Source organism: Podarcis pityusensis (assembly GCF_964106645.2).
Source record: "Podarcis pityusensis genome assembly, chromosome: 11".
NCBI classification, from domain to species: Eukaryota; Metazoa; Chordata; class Lepidosauria; order Squamata; family Lacertidae; genus Podarcis; species Podarcis pityusensis.
Genome location: NC_138036.1, coordinates 46944752 through 46970580, shown reverse-complemented (window position 1 = coordinate 46970580; position 25829 = coordinate 46944752). Strand labels below are relative to the sequence as shown.

At 42.6% G+C, this 25829-nt stretch overlaps 2 long non-coding RNA genes across 8 annotated transcripts in view; one reads left to right on the top strand and one right to left on the bottom strand.

Annotated features, from left to right (window-relative positions):
• Positions 1-24560, top strand: part of LOC308458388 — a 35903-nt gene extending 11343 nt beyond the window's left edge. Inside the window, exons 4-5 of one of the 3 annotated variants that reach the window (XR_013977332.1) lie at positions 16900-16983; positions 24410-24560. This is a non-coding gene — a long non-coding RNA (uncharacterized lncRNA). Of the gene's footprint in view, positions 1-1379; positions 1635-5071; positions 5304-16899; positions 16984-24409 lie in introns of those variants that run through there. The other 2 variants (XR_013977333.1, XR_013977334.1) reach the window with 2 other exon arrangements.
• LOC308458372 lies at positions 6892-14401 on the bottom strand. Of its 5 annotated transcripts, none has more exons than XR_013977295.1 (4): positions 14286-14401; positions 12370-12511; positions 9784-9866; positions 6892-7039 (listed from the first exon to the last, which is right to left on the bottom strand). It is a non-coding gene; the product is annotated as an uncharacterized lncRNA (long non-coding RNA). The 5 variants fall into 5 exon arrangements; XR_013977296.1 differs by lacking the exon at positions 14286-14401 and adding an exon at positions 13626-13761; XR_013977297.1 differs by lacking the exon at positions 14286-14401 and adding an exon at positions 13587-13624.
• Positions 24561-25829: the final 1269 nt, after the last annotated feature.

The following is a 25829-nucleotide window of genomic DNA, read 5'->3' as shown; positions in this document are numbered from 1 at the left end:
TGCCACTCATGAGGCAGGAGCCAGGGAGGGGGTAAGAGGATGAGTCAGAGCAGCCAGAGGCAGAAGTGGGGGCACAGGATGTGTTGGACGCAGAAGAAAAGGCTGCTCTGGCAAGGGACAGACCAGTCAAATCCCCGCTCCACTTTCTCTTAGAACCAGAAGTATCCCATCAGATGAGGGCACATAAGCTGAGGTGGGGGGCATTGTAAAGAGGTAAAGGCTTTCTGGGAAATGACATATAATGAGTTAAAGAAAATGTTTAAAAACACTTTTGTTAAAAAAAAACCCAGAAGCCTTTTTACTGGGTATAGTAGGCGAAGAGATTCCAAAAAAAGATAAAAGATTGTTCATGTATGCAACAACAGTGGCAATAATCCTTTTAGCCCCAAAATGGAAACAACAAGAAGTACCAACGAAAGAAGAGTGGCAGATGAAGATGATGGACTTTGCGGAACTGGCGAAGCTGACGGGAAAAATCTGAAACCAGCACGATCAAGTATTCCAAAAAGACTGGAGTAAATTTATCCAATATTTGAAAGGCCATTGTAAGCAATTAACAACACTAGCAGGGTTATCTGAAGACTTGTAATGAGAATTTTTTTACTTTTCTACATTTATTACATTTTGAGGTATTTTGTAATAAGTTATAGTAGAATTGGAAAATATATAAAATACTGTGATATAAAGGTTACTTTTAAAAGCCAAGAGGTGGGAGGGAAGGAAGTCAACAGGCTCTAAACAGCCAAAGAAGTAAAGTGGATAATAATGATGTGATTATATATGTTTAAATGGAAAATTAATACAAAATAATAATAATAATAATAATAATAATAATAATAATAATAATAGAATTACTATCAGCCATGTGCCTTCCTTAGTTATGGGGTGCTCAGGATACTTTGTAAATACAATGAATGAACCAGCCTTTGAAAAGTTTTGTAGCTCTGCAGGCTAAATGGCAGATTGATGGTTTGTTCCAAGGACTGCTTCAATGAGGCAAATGAGGGTTCTTAGCAAAAACGGGACTGGAATGAACTTCTCTGATATCTCTAACCCAGATGGAAATGATGGTGGTGACAATCCAATGTGGGTTTCCGACGTTGGCCTGGTGAACACTGGGATTTCATGGAAATTGATCATGGGTTTCTTCAGCTGTTGGATGTAGTCAGCTGGGCACAGTGAGGCAGCTGATTTGGGGTGTCATGAAAGATAAGCAAATTTGTATTTATTCATTTGTAGTTTCATTACATGCAGGGAGAGAGGCATTTGTGGGATTTTCTTTCTCAGACTTAAAAAGAGTGGCCTTCTATAAAAAGGGTGGCCTTCTATATTATACATCTCGACAGGGCATGAGATGGTGACATTTCTCTCTGCCTCAGGCAGCAAAATATTTTGGGCCTGTCCTGTATGTGACCTACATGTGACTCCCAGTTCGTGAGGAGAACAACACCCAGCTTGAACATTCTCTAGAAACTTCTGCAATGCATAGGTTTCTTATTTGCAGTCATGCAGGACTTCTTTGACAGATGATTTGGAAAAGGTTCTCTCAAGCTAGAGAGCCTGAAAACAAATGGGCTAGAATGCATTCAAGGTGTGTAACTCACTATGAATGCATGAGAAAATGGTCTGCGATAAACATACCTTCATCACAATGTGTTCTGCAGGTTAAATTTGTGGTTTTTGTAATCCGCTGTAAGCCATTAACACAAATTAAAGAAGTAATGTTGGTGAGAAAAGAACGTGCAACTTGTTTAAACAAAATGGTAGCCAGGAGTGGGATGGAATAGAAGATAAATAGGTGTGGGAAGTTGTAGCAAAGGAATTACCACTCAGTGTAGCTCTGCTTGTTTTGATCTCCAGGGCTGAGAATGGATGACACATAGTCCTATTTATTTACATTTATTTTCTGTTTTGAAAGACAGGCAGAGAAGCAAAATAATATGAGAGCCTACTCAAATGCCTGCTAAATTTCCCCTTAAATTGAATTTCTCATTTTATCAGAGAGCAATACTTGCACTGATGTTAGACAGGCAGCTAAAAGGTCAACAAGTTCCCTTGGTTGCCTTTTGTCAAGGGTTTTTGACTTGTCTGTGAATAAAGATCTCCCAGGAGGGAGGCAGACCTGAATTTCCTGTCATCCTGAAGACAGCAATGAATTTGAAAATGTTACAAAAAGCATAAGGGACTTCCAGCACACCTTCAAATGCTCTGTCGATGCCAATAGCCTCTCATGTAAACATGTACACAGAGTTGTTTTGGATTTGTTCTGTCAACTTTTGGTTGTGAAACAAATTGTTGTACAGCTGCCCACCATGAATGAGAATGAGCCTCGGATGTTTTTCATTACTGCGCTGAGATTAATAAGAACACAGAAGCGACGGCGCATTGAGCTCAGAATCCTCTCGCTGACAGTTCACAGGACTGAAGCTTTGAAAGAGAGAATATTGTGAGACCCGGGACACTGACAGAGCAGGCTGGTTCCTAGGGACCATTGCTAGTTCCAATTTGCCTAAGGCCACTCTTTGCAAGACACAGTTCTTGCTTTCCGTATTCCTAACATTTTCAAAGACAGTGTACTGGCCCACATTATGTGCATATTATGCAATGCTTGTACCTTATTTTGAGAAAGCTTTGCTTGTTTTCCAGCTACAGGACCAGCCTGTAGCATGATGAGGCAGAGGGAGGCAGCTGCCTCAGGCAGCAAATGCTGAGGTTGCGAGGAATGGCCAGAGCTACAAGTGCCATGTGACCTACTCTGTACCCCGCTACCCTAGCCCGCTGCCTTCAAAGGCAGTGGAAGAGACATTGTTTTCACCAGCACAGGAGCAAGATTCAACCACCAATCCAATTGGCTTCTGTGTGTGCCTTAAGGGAGGGCGCCATCTTGCCCATTACCCAAGGCAGCAAAATGTATTGAGCTGGATCTGTGCAGCTGTTACTGCCTTGTGGCCTTTGTAGCTTAACAAGGATCTGGGGTGACTGTGGCCAAACAAACCATGGTTAAGGAAGGATGCTAGGTTTGCACAAAGCACCAGGCCATTGCTGAAACAAACCAACGTTCATAAGCCAACCACAAATCAGGGCTTATTGTGGTTTGTTGGCAGTAACTGAGACATAATTAAGCAGCAGTGCTATGCATGTTGGTGTTGCCAGCACTATGTATGTTCGATGCCAGTCCTCTCTTGAACATTCCCATATGCTTTTGGCCATAACCCTGTTCCAGTCCCAAAGGAGCAGAGATGCAGTGAGATGATTACATGTGAGCATACCAACTGGGTACAATAAGTGCAGAACAGGATCACATTTGCCCATTCTGTGCCCATCCTGCCCTGATTTCGGAATGTTTGCTGTAACCTCTACACGTCAAAGATCAAAAGTCTGATCTTTACTCATAAAAAGCAGGGTGTTGTGGCCCATCCCAGATAAGGAAGGCACATGTCTGATAATTAACACATTATGGCAAGAGAAACACAGTAGCTTCCATAGCCCCTCCTGATTCTAGGAGACAGTAGTCTGGGGGAAGGTATGGAATCTACTGACCTGTCCCTCACCTGACCTGCCCCTTCACCTTCCGCCATATTCTGCTCACCTTCCTTGGACTGCCCTGACTCTCCCTCCTGTCCTGGAGCGAGTGGTGCTGTGGTCTAAACCACTGAGCCTCTTGGGCTTGCTGATCGGAAGGTCGGCAGTTCAAATCCGTGAGACGGGGTGAGCTCCCGTTGCTCTGTCCCAACTCCTGCCAACCTAGCAGTTCGAAAGCATACCAGTGTGAGTAGATAAATAGGAAGGTAAATGGCATTTCCATGCACTCTGGTTTCCATCACGGTGTCCCGTTGCGCCAGAAGCGGTTTAGTCATGCTGGCCACATGACCCAGAAAGCTGTCTGTGGACAAACGCTGGCTCCCTCGGCCTGAAGTGAGATGAGTGCCGCAACCCCATAGTCGCCTTTGACTGGACTTAACTGTCCAGGGGTCCTTTACCTTTTTTTTGTTACCTACCTCCCTGGCTCCTGCCTTGGGGGTGGTGTGACACCCCATAAATCACTGGCTCCTTCTTCTGGGTCACTCCCCTGGTCCCCTGCTTCCTCCACACATTCTTTGGAACCCTGCCAGTCCCTGTCACAGGGGGAGGCATTTCACATGCACAGTGTCTACACCAGGGGTCGGCAACCTAAGGCCCATGGGCCACAAGTGACCCACGGGGTCATTTTACCAGCCCCCGAGCCGCCCCCAAACCGAGCCGCCTGCTTGGCGAGTCCCCGCACGCTGCGCTAAACCAGCACAGTGCGGTGCGGGGACTTGCTTCCGTGGCGCCGGAAAACGTGTCTGCACAGACGTAGATGCCGGAAAACGTGTCTGCACAGACACCAACGCCGGAAATCGCGTGCGCACGCAGTCACGCGTGCCCGCAATCCAGCCCACAGAGGGGACTCCATGGCAGTGAGTAAGCCTTGCTGACACCTGGTCTACACAGATACAGAGTAAGGCAAACACATGGAGACCCGAGCAGGAATGCAGTAGCACTACCCTAATGCCCCATCACGAGTTGACTGTAATGAGATTGCTGAGAATGGGGCTAAAACATATAATTCAGCAAGTACCACCTTATTCATTCATGCTGATTAATTATATCTACTCTGCCAATCCTGGCATTACCAATGTAATGAACAGACAATGTGAAGTTGCAGGTGATGGGTTGCACTAATGTTAGCCATACTTGGAGCAGACTCAGTGAAATTAATGGACATGACTAAGTTAGGCCCATTAATTTAAATGGGTCTATTCTGAAGGTAACTTAGTTGGATGCAACCTATTACAGAGACTGATGGCCACCGAGTCCATGCCATGGCAGAGGCTCCATACAGAATGCTTTGCAAAACATGATCTGTACCTGTCCATTTTCTGTCAAACCATCCTCCTCTGACTGCTAGGCTGCTCACGTCCTCTGCTCCGCGGCTGCCACTGTACTTATTAACTGCATTGATAGTTAACTTAAAACAGCCTCAGATCAGGAATCAAGACAAAAAGAAAAAGCTGTTTCATCCATGCGGTGTGTTAATCTTCCCAAGCAGATCATGAATTACATTCCCGAAAAGAGCGACATGGCAAGAGTTATCGTTTTCCTTCGGGCCTGGAGGAAGTTCTATCTTTCTGAGAGACAAACCAGGGAAGGCTTGCTAATCATTCATTTTGGTTTCAAAATTCACCGTTGTCAATATCGTTAATTAGGTGCATTATACAGAAGTCAGGTAGCTTATGGAGAAGTACGAGCATTCGCATTAGAGGAAGAAAATGCATGAGGAAAAGAGTTTGCCTCTGCTTTCCAGCACAATAAAGTTCGAAATCATTTCAAGATACAGTGGTACCTGATACTTAATTCGTTCCGAAGGTCCGTTCTTAACCTGAAACTGTTCTTAACCTGAAGCACCATTTTAGCTAATGGGGCCTCCTGCTGCTGCCACGCCGCCGGAGCATGATTTCTCTTCTCATCCTGAAGCAAAGTTCTTAACACGAGGTACTATTTCTGGGTTAGCGGAGTCTGTAACCTGAAGCGTATGTAACCCGAGGTACCACTGTACTTCAGAAATGCTAACATCACATTAACTTTTAGGTTGGCTATTTATCTACATTTAAACATGGGGATGGGGGTGCATCTGCCTTCTCTAGCGATATGCGGAGAATCTTGGAAATTAGAGACCCCTATCATGATTCGAAAAGATTGTCCATATTTTACAAGCGGAATTTCCAGCACATGCTGGAAATGAAAGTAGATCAAAGTAAATCACAGTAGCCCTGGCATGCTAAATCCACTATTTAAAAACACACACATGGACTTTTTGCTGTTAGCAATGTAACAGGGAAATGCACTGAATGCACTGTAATGTGTGGGATGAATGAAGGATTAACATGAAGAGGTACAAAATAAGTCCCGTTGCTTTCAGTAGAAATTCAAGGGTGTGATCTTTACATCTTTACATCAGCCCTCACCCACCCGGTGTCCTCTAGATGTTTTGAACTACAACTCCCATCAGCCCCTGCCAGCAGCACTGCTTTACATATTAAAACATAAAGTTAAATTTAATCTTACGACTCACCAGGAAAAGTAATGGTGCTGGTTATTTCCCTGCGTGCCCAAATCCAGGAACTATTCTAGATTTTCATGCATACCAGCTAGGATCACAGAATGAGGCCTTAATAAACAACTGCCATGTTCTGATGACAACAGATAGCGACTCTCGTTGGCTATGGGAAGTTTTGAAATGACCATTAGAATGTTTGCATTAGTTCTGAATTTCCCCCACTCTGAGCCTGATTTTCTAAGGGCTTTGTGTTATTAATTGTACTTGTATATGTTATAGGAAGTGAAGTGAATGATTGCTATTATGAACAGGAAATAGATTTACACTGTGCTTGTCACTTTCATCTTCAGGGGAGTCATGGATTCCTTATGTAGCTATTTAACTTTCAATTGACTTTGTTCTGTACCAATAATAGGCAGCAGTTGAGGCAAGAAAGGGAACTGGGCTTTGCATATCAAATCCCACTGAATTTTACATACAAATGAAGTACAGAAATATAGGCATGGATGGGATTTAAGCTACTCGAGAACAGAAATACTTTAACATCCGGACTTGACAAGTGCAATGCTATTACACTGGAATCTAGGTTATTAGTAAATTTTGAATCGTTTAGCTCTACAATTTCCAGATAACATATCTTTATATTTGTAACACCAGACGTTTTTAATAGGTATGTTTACTTTGTCTTCTGCAACAGTTTGCTCATCAGCATAATCTTTGGTTTGTCAAAACAATATCTATAAGCCAGTAGGGTGTATCCTGAATTTCACAAATTAACAAAATATGCAAAACTGTGTAATTAGATGAGAATGTTCTTGTTTTCCCCAAAGGCCCCTTTATTTGAATCAATCAGTATACACCGGCTCAGGAGGAATGAAATTGTTCTACTGTACTTTCTTTCTCTTGGCAATCAGGATGCAATAGCAGAATGTTTATTCTTTGTGGCATCATTGTTAATATCTGTAATAAAATGTAATTTTAAAATATGAACCTCAACAGGAACATTTGCAAAGTAAATGAACACAGCTTGGTTTGCATTAAGCGTACCTCGAGAACAGTCGCAAACTACAATATATACAATAGTTACTTCTCATTATATGTTATGGGGCAGGAGTTATTTCTTCAGTAGTTATTTGCAAAATATGTGCGAATGGGATTTTCCGCTCATGTGATCTTTAGAGATACACAACTATTTGCATCATTCACTGCATTCATTCCTACCTATCTCGTAAATTTCACAGAGTCCTGAAGAGATTCTTATATTGCAAACGGGCTGCACACAGGGCTGGCTCATATGGTTAAAAATATCGGTCTCCTGGATGCAGCCATGAAGATAATGGTGCAAGCATATGAGCTGGTGACAGGCGCTGCTTCTTGGCGTCTTGGTGGTGCTCTGCATGAGAGGGGCAGCTGTGATGTTGGCATCACAGTCATGTGAACATAAGGAGAGTCTTGCTGGATAAGGTCAACGTTCTACCAAGTCCAGCATCCAACAGTGGTGCCTCAGACAAGTCCACAAGGAGGCCATCTTGCCATTGCTCTTCAGTGGCTGGTATTCAGTGGAGATTTCATATAGCCATGAATTTGTCCAATCTTGTTTTAAAACCATTGGACAGAACAATTCTAACCCCTGACCCATGCCTCTGCTGGAGGTTAGGATTTGGCAGAAGTTTCTATCCACCAACAGAGAGGGCTCCACCTGTCAGGGATGTGGCTGAATCGACCACAGGGGAAGAGTCGGACTCAGAAGATAGACAGAGAGAGACAGAGTCTGGCTCTGGAGACGAAAGATCGCAGACAGAGCAGGAGGAATTGGGCTTGACCCTCCTTCACAAAGAGTTCCCTGACTTAGCTAGAACAGACAGCTTACAAGAAGGGGGAGAGATAGGCAACAGTGAGAGGGTTGCTAGGCAACCACCAGAGAGTTCTTCCTTTGAGAATGGGGATAATTTCCACCCTCCTAGCCCCCATTCTCGGAGTGCTAAAAAGGCCAGAATGCAACAGAAGGGCAAGAGGGGAAAGGCGGGGCTTTGGTGTCCTTCCTGCTGTGACTGGGATGGAGACTTAGACTGACCAACTCGTTTTCAAGAGCGGCAGGCTGGAAACTGTGTGCTGGATGTAATCTGTAAATAAACATACCATAAAACTGCTAGAGAGTCATTAATTCTTACTGAGGCTTGCTTGCCTGCCTGAGATCATTACACCACCACCCAAGGTGTGAGCTTCTGTCAGGCTACAACTGACCAGAATCCTGCCAATGTTGGCGACTGTAAAGTCAGAAAAAGAGGCATTCTGGGGGCACAGCAGGATGAGCATTGGGTCTTCTGTATCTAATGCCAGCGTGTTTCCTATCAAAGGGGCCTGTACTACACCAGCTTGATGCATTTTGGGTGGCAGTGGAGTTAATAGTGGATCTATTAGGACAGATGGTGCACTGCCCCACCAAACTTTTTCTGCTCTGAGTCAGCTTGCCCTTCTTGCCTATTACAACCACCCTAGGGGGGTACACCTCCTTCATGGATCACTGCCTTGTCATGGCGTCTGTTTCTTGGGAGAAACCTAGACAGCATCTTAAAAAGCAGAGACATCACCTTGCCAACAAAGGTCCGTATAGTTAAAGCTATGGTTTTCCCAGTAGTGATGTATGGAAGTGAGAGCTGGACCATAAAGAAGGCTGATGGCCGAAGAATTGATGCTTTTGAATTATGGTGCTCGAGGAGACTCTTGAGAGTCCCATGGACTGCAAGAAGATCAGACCTATCCATTCTGAAGGAAATCAGCCTTGAGTGCTCACTGGAAGGACAGATCGTGAAGCTGAGGCTCCAATACTTTGGCCACCTCATGAGAAGAGAAGACTCCCTGGAAAAGACCCTGATGTTGGGAAAGATGGAGGGCACAAGGAGAAGGGGACGACGGAGGACGAGATGGTTGGACAGTGTTCTTGAAGCTACCAGCATGAGTTTGACCAAACTGCGGGAGGCAGTGGAAGACAGGAGTGCCTGGCGTGCTCTGGTCCGTGGGGTCACGAAGAGTCGGACATGACCAAACAACTAAAGAACAACATCAAAGGGGCTGCACCTGGGTGTCAGTTTCCTCCTCCTTAGTCTCACTGTTGCAGAACTCAGCAGGGAGGAGGATGGGGACAAAACTGAAATTAGTTGGCTCTGCCCATCGTTGGCTCTGTCTCCAATTCCCGTTGCTGTATCTGCCTTCCACTCTGCCAGTTTCAATGGGCACCAGCCACCACTGTGTGGTGGGTAATACCTAAATTAAGAAAGTGGCTATCACCACCTCTGATGCAATGCCAGTTCATATGTCGTTTCCTTTGTACGTCCACAGGGCTGCTCCACTAAGGATTTTGCAGCATATGAACCAGCTGATAACCACATCTTTTTAGTACAAGTTATGCTATGTACTCTTCACAGTAGAACTTATTTGCAGAGGTGGCAAAACTGACGGCGCTGATAAAAGGCACAAATCTAGAATTCTTTAAAGAAGCCTGGAAACCCTTTCTAGACTATTTTATAAGTTATTTCCCATATGTTAAGACCACAGAGGGGATTTGAAGTGTAAGAAGATAGCAGAATATATTAAGCATGTTAAAGAGGATGCCTGGCGTGCTCTGGTCCATGGGGTCACAAAGAGTCGGACACGACTAAACGACTAAACAACAACAACAAAGAGGATGAAATTGTATAAAGTACCTTCTGATGTGCCTATGTAAAATTACCCTGAGTTCCTGGGCTTGGCTTCCTCTTAGAACCACTTGCTTGCATGTTTCACAGGCCTGCTAGACAAGATGGTGACAGCAGACAATATTTTCAGTTGGAGCAGGAAATGAATGAATGAATCTTTATTTGCGTCAGCCATCAGCCATAGCAACAAAAGAACATTGCAATATACACAGAACAAAATAAAAAGTTGATTGTCAACTCAGGGCAGGTGGAGGATTTAGTCTTCTAGGTGCATGTTCTCTGTCCACCCCAGAACTGGCCCAAGTTATATGCGATGAGTATATCACTTTCAATAGAAAAGGCACTTTGATTTTCATCTAAAAGCACATTGCTTTGAAAGTGATGTGGTACAAACAGATCACCATCAAATATATATTAGATCTGTACCTGTACACAAAAAGTGATTCCCCCCCCCCAAGTTATCCATGTGTAAGCACTTAATTTTAGCTATGAGCCAAAGATATTTTTTGTGCCCCAAAGATATCATTTGTTCCTAAATGTATATATCCACTTGAGCTACCTGAAAATTTCAGGACAATTTCAGGTTCATCGTAAGTCAAAGTGACTCATATTGCATTTAAGACCCTCCATCACGACAGAAATGTTTCTAGAAAGGAACATTTCTTTTCTGTTAATTTTATTCCACACACGTTCAGTAGCTGTATCTACAACAATAGAGATGAACAAACTTCTGAAAATTGTCCTGCAATTTTTGCAACCAAATAAAAAGGGAATAAGATTTTATCCAGCCTGTTATTTGATATTGCAGGTACTAGATTTATTGTATTAATATGTACCTCGACTTTAAAAAATTGTGATCTCTTGTAATCTAACCAGACTCGATTTTATCAGCATTTTGTTGTAAGGCAAAGTAAAATGTGACTCTGAAAAATGCTCTGATCTTGTTCAATCAGAAGCCCACATAGCAGAGATGTTATCAGGCAGGAGATGGACACAAACATTAGTTACATGGCTCTTTCCTTTCCTTTCTTTTTTTAAGCCATAAGCAGCACTAAACTGTGCTTATCTTTCAAGAGGTAGAGTGCATGTTTCATTGTCCTTACCAGTCCCGCTGTTTTTGTTATAGAGCTGAGCTCTACCTGTTATAACAGTAGGGTCGTTCTTAGAGAATCAAAAACATATTGTACATCTAGTTTAAACAACAGGCTTTTCAAGCTGGAGGGCACAACTATCACTGAAATAAAAGGGAAGGGCAGCAGCTGCTACAGCAATATAATATGACAGCCCTGTTAGCCTAAGAAAGGTATGGCCATAAATATATTGTTGGATTTCAGCTCCGGCAAGCAAGGTCAGTGATCTTGGCAGTTGTAGGCCAACAACCTCTGGAAAGACCATGGTTTTCTCAACCCTGGCCTTAGTGCTGAACAAGCTAGAGGCCACAATTAAAAGATGAGCAAGAACTTGCTTTGGTCATTTATTTGCGCCTTTGTCTTGGTTGCATCTGCTTACGCTCTTGCGGTTATGTCAAGTCCTAGGATTTAATTGCAGGTCCATTCCAAAGAGAATGCAGTGCACGTAATTGAAATGTTCTTAAATTTTGCCATGTTACATACGATTATTATTATTAAAATTTAAATAAGAATAATAATTATTAATGTCTATGTAAGGCTGCAACATTTAAGAAAATGTCAGCTGCGTGCACTGCATTCTCTTTGCAATATAAGGGCATTCTCTATAGAATATAAGGGTGGTTTTAATATACCATATTAAAGATGCATTGTTTGAGTCTCTTTAAAGTTACAAATAAATCCTGCCTGCTCAATATGTGATGGCTTAGGGAAAGGAGCAAATAAATTTACAAGAAGCAGCTAGGTGAGCTAGGTCCACATGTTTCATTTGTACACTTCCTAAAATTATGGAATAATTACTATTATTGCATAAAATTGATACCTTTTCTTTCCCCTTTCTCCTTTTATTAACCAAGGTGCCTTTTTAAGGTGTAAAAATGTGTTTTATTCAACATTTCCAATTTCAGGGCAATAAATATATTTGAAATGATATAAAAGATAATTTAGAAACCTGTTGGAAAATAGAACAGAACATATTCCCTGCACATTATAAAAATACTTGTAGACTAGAAGTCAATTAGACAATTTGGGCACCACACGTACAGTGCCTTGGGCATGACAGAAGAAAAGTAGGGTATAAATATCTCTTTGTTTCAGGGAATGAGAAGATAGAGTTTTGTGCAAAGCACATTAGTGAGAAAGCCATAATAATTTTTGATTGAAATTTATACTTCTAAATAAAACAAAGGGGAGTTGGGGATAAGTCTTATCACCACCACCATCATTAAAGAGTGGATAATGTTTTTATGTTCCTGCCATTACAAGACATTTTCCACAGATTAATGCACCTGCTACCAGTGTGGCTGTAAAAAAATTGAAAATGTGCATAAAGTTAACTGAAAATGAAAGACTATTGCTTTGCATGAGGAAACTGTTTCTTCATTATTGCTACCAAGTAGCATACAATTTCTACATTCTTCCTATAAAAATTACTTCACAAATACCCATCTCTCCCTGGCTTACTTACAGTTACACTATCTTTTTTCTCTTTATTATATTCTTGGTTGGCTACATGAGCATCACACAGGTTTAAAATGCCTCAGCGGAAAAGGTCACTCTTTTTTTCCTTTCAGAACATTTCTTTGCTGTTCTTGTTCCCAGAGGCAAACCTAGAATCAACAATCAATAAAAGAACATCACATAACACTTTGACTTACCTTTGAGGAATATCCATTAGGTCAACGCATTTTACCAGAGCAAAGAATGATTTTTTAAAAATATATATTATTATTTTTAGTCAATCAGTTTAGATATAATGGCATTTCCTAATTACTGGATGGAAATTTCTTTAAATGGCTATGAGCCGGTTCTGTCATATATCCGCATCCATCTTTTATGGTACCTTCGAAAGGTAATGAAAGGATTTCATTGTGATAAATTTCCTTTTTCTTTCTTACTGCTGTTTTTTATGGACTGAAGTGCTCCCTTGTTATAACTCTGTCTCCAAAATGGATAAGGGCTTGGAATCCTAAAGGAAGGGCTAATAAGTACACAGACTAGCATGTAACAACTAGGACAGCGGCGGCAAAGTACCAAAGGTAATCATCTTTGTGCCGCAAACCTGTGAATTCTAAAATTTGTGGACTGCAGGATAGCAGGATGAATTGATGTGTGCAAACGGTGCGCCTGTGTCTGGGTGGATGTGTGTGAGTGTGTGCAAAGGGGAGGGGAATAAGAGAGAGGAGTGCTCCCCTCACTTTTATCTTTGGTCCCACCTACCACTTGTTCCAGGCCCTAAACTTCAATAAGTCTCTGCACACTTGCTGCAACACCAGACTTGAAGTACAGTTGCACCTCTGGTTACGAACTTAATTCGTTCCAGAGGTCCATTCTGTTCTTAACCTGAGGTACCACTTTAGCTAATGGGGCCTCTCGCTGCCACCGCACGGTTTCTGTTCTCATCCTGAGGTAAAGTTCTTAACCCGAGGTACTACTTAACCCAAAGTCTGTAACCCGAGGTGTTTGTAACCCGAGGTGTTTGTTAACCAAGGTACAACTGTAACTGAAAGTAATCTTACAATGACCAACAGGTGCACCGCCTATGCAGGGCTGTGGAGGCCAAGCCCCCCCAATTTTTCACTGAGGGGACCAGGCCCCCTCAATATTCCACAGCTGGGAGGGCCCCATTGGGCCCCTGGCAGGCCTTTCAGAGGGTGCGACGGGCCCCGTTGGGCCTCCTCTCACCGTCTGACATCAGATGTGCCATAGCAAATACAGTTGTACCTTGGTTCTTGAACAGAATGCATTCTGGGAGTCCGTTCGACTTCCGGAACTGTTCGGAAACCAAGTTGCAGCTTCCTAAGTGCTGCAGGAGCATCCTGCAGTCAATCGGAAGCTGTGGAAGCTGCGCCGGAGATTCAGCTTCTGAAAATCATTTGAAAACTGGAACACTCAATTCCGGTTTTCAATTGTCCAGGAGCCTAAATGTACGAGTTCAAAGGCCTTCGGCAACCAAGATATGACTGTACATGAAAGACATTAGTTCAATCACGATTCTTTTTTTTAAAAGGACTGTGGCATAGATTGCTTAGTGAGAGTCAATGGAAGGTGATGTAAAATTTCTAAGAGAAAAGACATAGCCCTCTGTGCAATATATTCTGCCCCTTCCTATCAGTCTCGGATGTGCAAAAGTGGGTTGTGAATTATCAGACGGTACAAAAGCAGCCCACAATTGGAGGCAAGCCTTATTTCATTATCACTTCGCTAAAAAAACCATCCCCGTCAGGCTTTCCTTTAAGACTTGTACATAAGGATAGTAAATTGACAACATCAGAGTTTGGGGTGAGGTGGTGTGGGGAGAGAGAGAGAGAGAGAGAGAGAGAGTTGTCTCCGACTTGATTTCAACCTTTAAAGAAGGGCAGAATTGTATTTTGTGTATTGCACCTTGTGGAATTAGAGCAACCGTAAAGAAAACTGGCCCAACATCTGTCTTGTTTCAAGTGGATTGTCAACAAGGAGAGGGGAGGAGGGAAAGGTTTGCAAGGGATGTTTTAAACCCTCAAGATAAACTGTCGCTTAGAACCTTGACAGACAAGAGCTTGACACACGGCTGCTCCCCAGAGGCCCTCACCTCCATGCTTTGCAAGCTGATCACGGTTGCTGAGCTGTGACGCCACAGTTGCTTGCCTGACCTGACATAATGGGCAGCTATTTACTGCAAACAAGGTAGATGGAAGAACATAGACATAAATGATGCTCTGGTGTAAGAACGAATCCACTAGAGGCCTGGACAAGCTTCTCATCTACAGGGCTTCCCCCACCCCCACTCCCAGTCCCTTGGCTAAGGTTGTTTATTTGAGTCCCTTCGGACAGTGACCAAAACCTAGCCACAAAACACCCACTTCAGTTCAATAGAGTGGTTAAAGTAGCAATTGTATGGCTATATCCCTTCCTAAGTCTAGATAACCACAGCATCGGACTGTGTTCAGAGTTTGTTTTATCCATCTATTACTATGCAAAGTAAAACCACTGGCCCCAAGAGAACCTGGGAGTGTGCTGTCAGTCTCACACAAACATGTAATCACAATCAAGCTTGATCTGAGAAGGCAAAGTGTCAAGAGCTGTTGCAGGGGATCATGTGAACACGGGCGTGCCCGTAATATTTATGAAGCCAGCTGAGCTGTGCATTAAATGACCTCAAAGGGTGCATTGTTCTGCAAGTTGTGCTCCTTTTCATTCACCAATGGGGATGTATGGGAATGAAGGCACTTATGATATTTCTTCTATACAAAGATCGTCTGTGTGTAGAAGGAAATGGTGTCATCATGTGCACAAATATGAGTATTTGAAGGAAAACAGATACATTTCCCTTCCTTGAGCTGTGTTCACATTCCCATTTATTGTGCATTCGCCACATTTTTCCAGGGCTGGTCTCTAATCCAAATTTGCACGACATAATCCAAAATGCATATGCACCCGGTACTTTATTATGCTTCGTTTCTCAAACCAGCTTCACAACAATCAGAGTCTTGGAGCCATTCCTAGTTTGTCTTCAGCCAACATGTGCACCTTGGCAAAGACATTCCTCCCTGTCAATGGCTCTGAGTGTACACACACAAATAATGGAAGCCGTGCTGATGTGAACAGCTGGGAGGGAGAGCTGTGAAACACAATGGAGAGGAAACAACTTCACTGCCCTCTAAGGTAGTAATGTGATCGGCACCCTTAAAAAACTATGTGTCTAGTAGAAAGGCTTTGTTGGGGCAGTTCCTACTGGTGTTATATTAGAGCAGGCATAGGCAAATTCAGCCCTCCAGATGTTCTGAGACTACAGTTCCCATCATCCCTGACCACTGGTCCTGTTAGCTAGGGATGATGGGAGTTGCAGTCTGGAGGGCCGAGTTTACCTATGCCTGTATTAGAGGACTTTAGGCTAGCTGAGCTTCCCCAGCCTGGTAGCCTAGAGATATTTTGGGCTACAACTCCCATAGTCACTGAACATTGGTGATGCTGGTGGGGAATGAAGGGAACTGTGGTCTAAAACAGGGGTAGGCAACCTAAGGCCCATGGGCCGGATGTAGCCCAATCACCTTCTAAATCCGACCCGCGGACGGTCAAGGAATCAGCGTGTTTTTACATGAGTAGAATGTGTCCTTTTATTTAAAATGCATCTCTGGGTTATTTGTGGGGCATAGGAATTTGTTCATATTTTTCCCCCAAAATATAGTCTGGCCCACCACATGGTCTGAGGGACGGTGGACCGGCCCACGGCTGAAAAAGGTTGCTGATCCCTGGTCTAAAATATCTGGACTGAGGAAGGTTGTGCTAGCTTCAAGATCTCTAATATAAAACCAGTAGGAACTTCCCAACAAAGCTTTTCTACCAGACACATGCAAAGGGAATGGTAGAAAAAGCTTTGCTAACTTTTGATGGGCCCAACGTTGCCTGCAGGTTGCTACTGGTTACCCTCACCTGGCCTGTCAAGAGATGGATGCTTCCAACAAAGTGCTTCCCCCAAGTCTGGGGTCCCTGCCAAGTGAGACAGGTCCTTTGGGTTCTTTGTAGAGGCAGCTAAGATGTAATGGGATGCCATTTTCCTCCGATGATATGAAAGAACCCTGCACTCACACGCTATCTCCTCCAATGAATATTTTCACATGCTTAATTCTAGGGCAGCTGGACCAATCATTGCCAGAAGCCTTGTTATCTGCCTTGAATGTGTTGAAGGGAGGCAAGCAAGATAAAAATTAAAGCAATTTCCTCCCATAGAATGCTCTAAAGTGTTGAATGCAGTAAGCTAGGGGAGGCTAGCCCACCAGCCTGCCCCTCAAAGCATATTTCACTACCCCCCTCGACCAGATGAATTTTTGCAACAGTGACAAAAAGAAGCAGCCCAGCTGTGGGGTGGTTAGGGAAGTTTACAACCTGGGCAGCTCTGAGAAGCTTCCAAAAAAATATAAGGGAGAACAACAAAACGTCAAATGCTTGCCAAAACAGGGCTCCCGTCACATGTCTATAAGAAAGTCATATTGTAATTGTTTATTTCTTTGACATCCAGAGAGAGGGCGTTACAGAAGGTGAGTGCAGCTACTGGGAAAGTCTCTTGCCTGTAACTGGACGATGAAGATGGATTCAGTATAAGGTATTGTAAGCTACTTCTAGGTTGTTCTTGTTTTTATAATACTTTAGACAGTACAAAGTGTTTTACAGGCTTTGCGTTTATTATAGCATAAGATGACTCATGATTAGGACTCCAGCATCGTACCTAATAAGATTTTGTTAGGCAAGTATCAAGTTTGTGAATTACTCTCAGAGGGTTCCAGTGGAGCTAAGTCTGCAGACAGTATTGTGTTAATAGTAGATAATCAATCACAAATGAAATAACACATTCCACGTGTGGGGTGAGTGTGACACCAGATTATTTGTATTAATACCCTTGTGGGATATTTTCAAGTTACTACTTTTGAATATACACTCTGGGATAACTTGACTAATATAATAAAAGCTCCATAAGATATCAGATGTACCAATCTAATTCTTAATATAAACCTAACCAGCCATTAAAACACATTTTCCCCCACATTACATTCTCCATTACCCATATAAAAGAAATCATAACAAATGTTCATTCTAAAACGAAGTTAGTGTTTAGTTAGAAAATGAAACATAAGGAAAAGGGGAGGGGTCTTCCGATTTTCAAGGGATCAGAACCTGTAATGTTCGTAAGGATGGTAATATTATTTTACCTCATTTTTAGTGGTTTCACTGGTTAAGGGATCATAAAATTTGGTTCAATGTAGCTGAGGTCAGGTGAGATGAAGGATCGCCATGAATGTGCAGTTAATCACTTGCCAATATCATGGAAACGACCATTAAAAATGTAAGAGCACAACTTAACTAATGTTTTAAAATTAATAATAATAATAATAATAATAATAATAATAATAATAATTTATTTGTACCCCACCCATCTGGCTGGGTTTCCCCAGCCACTCTGGGCGGCTTCCAACAAAGATGAAAAATACACTAAAATGTCACATATTAAAAACTTCCCTGAACAGGGCTGCCTTCAGATGTCTTCTGAATGTCAGGTAGTTGTTTATCGCTTTGACATCTGATGGGTATTTATTAGTATTTATTAATTTATACCCTGCTTTTTGAGAAATATTGTTCACAGAGAGGCATCCATTGTTTTACAAACATTGCAATATATAAAATAAGAAAAAGCAACACATTCTGTAAATTAATCTAATGAATAAAAGAGCAGGGCAGCTTTTCAAATCCAAGGACCCACAGCGTAAAATCCTCACTATGCACTCACTACCCACTAAAAGCTACAGAAAAGAGATTGTTATTATTTATTGAATTTATATACCGCACTATACCCGGAGGTCTCACAGAACAAAATCAAAATATAAAACCACAGAATATATAATCAAAATAAAAGTAACAACCCAATACCCCCCAATACCCCCACTACAGTTTAAAAGGGCATAGGATGTCTATCAAATCAACCAGAGGCCTGGTTAAAAAGGAATGTTTGATCTTCAAAGTTCTCATACACATCACAATGGATGAATCCTGCAGGGTCCCCAGAGGCACAGAGTTCCACAACTGTGGGGCACATATGTGCCATATTTTTCTCTGCTATTCTTGCTAAGTTAACACATTAGAATAGGGATGGAAGCCCTCTGGCCTTCCAGATGTTCTTGGACTCCAGCTCCCATCAGTCCAAGTCAACATTGGCAGCAATTAGGGATGATGTGACTGGCAGTCTGGGAACATCTAGAGGGTGACAGGCTTCCCACCTGTTTCTGAGCATTGTAGAACGTTTTGGAGCCCTTTTTAAGGACCAAAAAGCGATTTGGAAATGCTCTTGTGAACACACAAAATGAAAACAAAACAGGAAATGCAGCAACATCTGGAAGGCCAAGCTTCTTCATCCTTGCATTGCACGATTGTTCTGGGAAGTCTTTTATCACAGGACACCAATTTCCTTCCTTCCTTCCTTTGAACAAGTCCAAGGAATGTCTTTTACTATCTTTTTTGCTTGACATCATCAATGCAGTAGAAGTCTGTGAGTGACCAAAATTGCCTGATTCACCTGAAGGCTGATTCACAGGATAGCCCCCAAAGTAGCAAGACCTCACTTAATTCAGTCCATCCTTCATATTAGGACACTTGGGACTACCATAAGCTCTTCTTCTTCCTGACCAGAGTTGTGCTTGCACTCTCTATACCCCTTCCTCATTTGCTCACCCTCATCCAGTGCCCCAATAGAAGGCCCTCCAAGTTTTATGGTCCTTCAGTCTTCTATAAATGAGGCAGAGATATCTCATTGGATATAATCAGCCACCAACTAAGCGTTCATTGAAATATGCCAGGGAAGCAATGGGTGGATAATGTTAGTGGAAGAGTTGAAAGAGGAAGATCAGAGGTCAAGATCACCACTAATACATTTTCTAGAGTCTACCTTCAGTAGTGTGTAGTACAGTCTTAAACCTGTTTATTCATGAGCTAGTATTCATAGGCTGGATCCTGTAGAGCAGTGGCTTTCAACCAGTGTGCTGTAGCACCCTGGGGCACCTTGAATGATGGTTAGGGGTGCCATGGGCAACATTGCCCTCTGTCCCTCTTTCCTTCCCTCCCTCTTTCGATGCCCTCTTGCGTCTCTGCCTCCCAAAGGCTTGCACAGCTGTTCCCCACCCAGTATTTCCCAGCTTCTGCCTTCTGAACTATGCCCCTCTGCAAACCACTGTTCCAAATCTATACTGTCCTCCCGCTCCTGGGAAGATTCAGGATCAGGGGGTGGGGGTGGGGGTGGGGGTGGGGGTGGCTCCCACCATTCTTCCTCAGTGCAGCCCTCCTCAGCGCAGTCCCTGACAAGGGATGCTCCTCTGAGCATGAGCAAGCTCTGATTCCAACCTTTGAATTCAGCGGGACTCCCGTGTGTTTGGGAGTGCTGTTTTACATTGCAATCCGGCGGTCACTTACAGGGGAGTAAAAGCTCTATGCAACTCTGTGGGCCTTACTTCCTTAGATATGTGTTTCAAAAGTATGTCTTCATTCTTCCTTGGCCTCAGTTCTCCCTGAATACATTTCCCGTACTTGCACATAACCAGAGTTTATGTTAATCCTGAGCTATCATCCCCCAGCCTTATATTTTTTATATTAAAAAAAGGGTGTAGTGATCAGTATCCATCATCTTTCCAACTGCCTTGTCACTACATCAATTAATACAATTGAGCAAAAAATGTCACAGGCCCGGCGGAAAAACCTTTCCGCAGCCTTTCAGGGGGAAGTTTAGTTCCAGCTTTTTCGCCTTGCATTAGCTCCTGTCATCCACAAAACAACAGAACCCAGTGGTGTCAATTATATTTGATTGACTGAGTAAAGCACACACACAAATAAGCGAAAACAATGGACACAAAAATCTATATATGACTCCCCTTGTCAGCGCGAATGCTTGTCTTCTCCATTTTCATGCTGCACGGTGTCCTGCTGCTATGGGCTTAAATGCTTCCTTCAGCCCCCAAACTATCACCAATTAAGTTAGCAGGGTCTTCAGAGGTGTCAAACGACTCCCTGGGCAATTGGCTGTAACTGCTGTTCAATAAATGAGGTCTAATTTATCAGTTTAACTTCACTTTTAAAAACCTAATGTCTCACGGTACCATGTGCTATTTGCCCAGAAAGTGAAGGGATGCCTGCCATGGCGTGTTTTGAAAGTTAGAAGAAGCTCTTGTTAACAGCGCTACATTTTTTTGGTCTGTCACGCCTTTTCTCCTCTTGTTGAACGATGGATCTGAATAAAATATACTCATGCAGCTCATAGTTATACATCATTGGGTCCTACAGAAGCCTTCAGGCAGAAAGCGGATAAATAAAAAACAAATGTGAATTACTGCAGGCTTGTGCTGTCTTTGGAGCACATGATTTTAATGGCACTGGGCTGGAGCAGTGTTTGTTTGTGTGCTTGCGTGTGGATATTTGCATCAAGATTTAGCCTAAACTCTGTTATCAGTGCCATCAGTCCATGCATTGTATATGCTAAATAAAATTGTGGAAGTCCTGAACTTTTGCCTGGGTGGAATGAAAGACCAGATACAGCCTAATGAGCTGGTGCTTGATTCAGACAAGACAAACAGTGTGATGGTCATCAGACAAACTAAACCGGATTGAGAGTATAGCCTGTTCTGGAGAGGAACCAGACTAATAGCCTGGCACTGCTTTTGGACCCAGCATTGGTCCTGGAGGGCCAAGTGTGGCCAGGAATGCTTTTGCCCAGCTTGGACTATTCTACCTGCCACACCACTTCCTGGAGAAGGCAGATCTGACCACTATGAGCCATGCCTTATCATATAGTCTACTGCGGTGCACTCTCTGTGTGGCTGCCCTTGAGCAGCAAACTGTTGCACAATGTGGCAGCCAGAGTGTTTTCTGATGTGTGCTTTTCTCCTCTTTGTTGAGGCCAAATAAAACACCAGTCATAGGAAGATTCCTTATGTGGAGTCAGATCATTGGCTCATCTTGCTCACCACTGTCTATACTGATGGACAATGGATCTCCAGGGTTGCAGGTAGGAGTGTTTTGCTCCAGCCCTACCTGGATATGCTGGGGATTGAATAAATAACTACTGAATTCCAAGTGGTGGCGGTTGGTGGGACAGGAGGGAAAGTCTACAGGTGAATATTAATTTCATCATCATCATCATCATCATCATCATCATCATCATGTGAATTTGTATACCTCCCTTTACCCATGGAGCTCAGGGTGGTTCACATAGTGCAATATTTACAACTCTTATCACATTGATGAAAAGACTCATCTGATCAACAATATGATAACAAGAGTTTACAAGAACTCTGTTTACACTTCATGGTTTGGCAGTACAAGTGATATGCATAACTGGATGCAATGTCAAAAAGTTCAGTGAAGTACAATTTCACCATCTCACATAGTTCAACCATTATGAGAGATGGCCAGATCTTTCGATTTTGGCTACTTTCAGTTTCTATTCCCCCTCCCCCTCCCAAAAAAAGATTCAGTTCACCACATTTCTGAATCAGTTTACAATTTTGTAAAAAGAATCCCTGAAAATTTGTCAGAATATATACATATACATACATACACCCCCCCCCGGTATATATGTGTGTGTGTGTGTGTGTGTGTGTGTGTGTGTATGTATATATATATATATATATATATATATATATATATATGCAAACAATGAAACAATATTACCCAATACATTTTTGTAAGTTATTTTCACTAACCAATAAATTTTCATGCACACTTTCACCTAATATAAACATTTTTGTATAGATTTATTGATTGGAAGGAACTGCATTGCAAAATTCAGAGAAGTGTGAATTTCACAAGAAACCTGTGTCTTGGCTGATGGTTTCTCAGACATTGCAAATTAAGTAGGGTTCCATTAAAAAGTGACCTGCATCAAATTTCTCCCCCCTTCCTTTTTTTCTTCACCTGTTTTTCTGTTCTCTCTATTCTTCCTTGTTCTTAAAACATTTTATTTACTTGATCTGCCTTTGATTCCGCCCCCCCTTCAATCCTTCCCCTACTTTCCTGGGCTTTAAGACCTTTAATTCTTGACTGCATTCCCTCTCCTTTCAATTGGAAAATAACTTTAACAATTAATAATTACCTTCAATAACTAAACCAATACAGCTGCATTCGTGATTTCACTTTGGCCTACATCTGATCCTCTTTGTACAAACCCACACTCTATTTAAATTATTTGAAGAACACACTTCTTACCCATCTGCCACATTGATGTGCTGGGATTCCAAAGTCCCTCTTAATGTGTGCACATGCATCTTAAAATACCAGTGGAAAGAAGCAGTAGATCATTTTTCATAAAACCTTTTGGGCCCTTTGTCCTGTTGTGGGCTACTGCCCCCTAGAGCCCTGAAACAAGCTTGCTTATTCAAAAGCGAAGCTCATTTCCTTCCTCTGAATTTCAGTGTACTTTTCTGCTCACAGAGAAAACCAGAACTCTTGGCTCTCTTCCAACCCTTTCTCCACCTACTTTGATCCTATAAATGAACAGGGATCCCCCCCCCCTTCAACATAGATTGCCCTTCTTTAGCCCTCTATAGAACAAACACTGGAGTCCTTTAAGTCTAACACAGCAATTTCTGCACTGGGACTGAGCCAGAAATGGAGCTAATCTCAGTCCATTACTCTGCTAATGCTTATCTTGACCTTAGGACTATTTCAAATACTCGGAGAAGTCATTAGCACTTATGGGCATCAGTGCTTTCTCATTCCCACATTCTTCTATTAATTGTTCTTCCAATTCAAGTGAGGAACTGCAGGTACAAAATATTTCTGCAGTAGGCATTAGCGAGTAAATGAAAAAAAGAGAAAGAAATAAAGACTATGGAGGCATGCATTTAACATAAAGCGAAAGCCGGGGGGGGGGGGGAGGGAACACATGTCAAGTTAAAAACATCACAACAGAACAAGGTGAAATAAAGCAGAATACATGAGTGGAATGTGTAAGCAAACACACCAGAAAAACACTCCAGCAATATAAAACAGAGGAATTTAATTTGCATGAGGATAATGACTGTCTTCTCTGATTTAGGAAATAGCACAAGCCATGGAATAAATGATGGTCTTTTATTATTTAGGAAAAGGCACAAGTGGTCATTCATTTTCCCCGACAGAATGCACTCCAAATGGGATGGGCTAATACAAATGCATATTACAGGGCTTCCTCTATTTATTTTTTATAAAGATTTATAGACTGCTCTTCCTACCAAATGCCAGGGTGGTATACCACATGCTCCACAAACACAGAAAGCATAAAACATCATTAAAGCAATACAGAATAATCATAAAAATGACTGGCGCATCTAAAAATGTTTAAGTAGCTGAATAGGTCTGTTGGAATAAAAAAGTCTATAACAGATGTCTGAAAATTAGCAGCGAGGATACCTCTCTGCTCTGCTGGAAGAATGCTCAACGTCATGTGACCAGCAACAATAAATGCCCAACTTTTAGTGGGGGCTGCTCAGGCCTCTGTAACATGGGATTACAGCAATTGGGCTGGAATATATGGACTCTGGCAGGCCCAAGTTGTGCAGGGCTTTGATATGTCAATGTAGCCTTGACCGTAGATTGTACAGTCACTCCAGATTCAGGTGCTATGGAGCAAGAGATGCGTGTCATAGAATAATAGAATCATAGGGCTGGAAGGGACCTCAAGGGCAATCTAGTCCAACCTCCTGCAAAGCAGGAATCTCAGCTCAAGCATCCATGACAGATGGCCATCCAACCTCTGCTTAAAAACCTCCAAGGAAGGAGAGCCCACAACCTCCCGAGAGAGACCGTTCCTCTGTCGAACAGCTCTTACTGTTAGAAGGTTCTTCTTGATGTTTAGTCGGAATCTCCTTCTTTGTAACATGAAGCCATTGGTTCGAAGTCCTGTCCTCCAGAGCAGGAGAAAACTAGCTCGCTCTACTAGAATCACAACACGTGTGCTTCAAAATCAATTGCTTCAGATCAGTTAGAAGCAATGAGAAACTTTCTATGTTTAACAGGAGGACATTCTTACCAGAGGGCAAAGACCAACAAGAAGCTGTATCTCCCAGGGAGAACATCATGGCAAGAGGAAGACCAACCTGGATTCATCTATCAATCACCTTCCATGTAACAGCCTTTGAGATATTTGAAGACAGCTACCATATCTCCTCTCAGTCTCCTCTTTTCTAGGCTAAACATACCCAGCTCCCTCAACCAATCCTTATAAGGCTCGGTTTCTAGACCCCTGATCGTCTTGGTTGCCCTCCTTTGCACACGTTCCAGCTTGATATCCAAAAGGATTGAACTTTGGCACACACACGCACTGCAACCAACTAAGCACAACCAACCAAACTCTGGAACCTTTAATCCCTTGCAATGCTAATAAAGATAAATATATAAAGAACCCACCCACATGGTAAAGGTAAAGGGACCCCTGACCATTAGGTCCAGTCGTAGCCGACTCTGGGGTTGCAGCGCTCATCTTGCTTTATTGGCCAAGGGAGCTGGCGTACAGCTTCCGGGTCATGTGGCCACCATGACTAAGCCGCTTCTGGCAAACCAGAGCAGCGCACTGGTTTACCTTCCGGCCAGAGCAGTATCTATTTATCTACTTGCACTTTGACATGCTTTCGAACTGCTAGGTTGGCAGGAGGTGGGACCGAGCAACGAGAGCTCACCTCTTCACGGGGATTCGAACCTCCGACCTTCTGATTGGCAAGTCCTAGGCTCTGTGGTTTAACCCACAGCACCACCTGCGTCCCTCCACCCACATGATGCTGGCACAAATCCCCACACTAACACTATGCAATACCCCCACCTGCCTCTCTTTCTTTCCCATTTCTTTCCCTCCAACTGCAAGATGTCCGGGGCATTTCACAAACTCTGAAAAAGACTCTATGAACTGAAAGCGGAGATCCTTCATTAGCAGGGTTGTTGTAACATTTATGATGTGTTAAATACAGGCAATGTATTTATAATTAAGATTTGAAAATTACAGAGGAAAAATAATGATATGCAAGATGATGAATGATTGAATTCGGAAGCCAGGGCGAGGGGGAGGAAGTCAAACAAGATGTATTTGGTGTATAATTGAATGTAAAATTAAAAAAAAAAATCTTGGAAAAGAAAAATATTTTTAAAAAAGAAATTGGAGATCTTTGTTTATTTGTTCATTTCATAACACAAGAAAATCTTCATTAAAAACAAATTTTAAAAAACAATAGCAATGTGGAGAAATAAGGTGTCAGAGTTGGGAATTTGGCTGGAGGGCAGCAAGTAACTTGCACCTGATCTCAGTTCCTTGCTTGCTTCTTTAATCTGGGAGTGTAATTTCTTCCTTTCAACCAGTTGCTTAATCCCAGGAAATGTCTGAGATCCAGATAAACTTCATTTTGTCTTAAGTATAGACTGGTCCTAAAGCAGAACCATTTTTTTTTA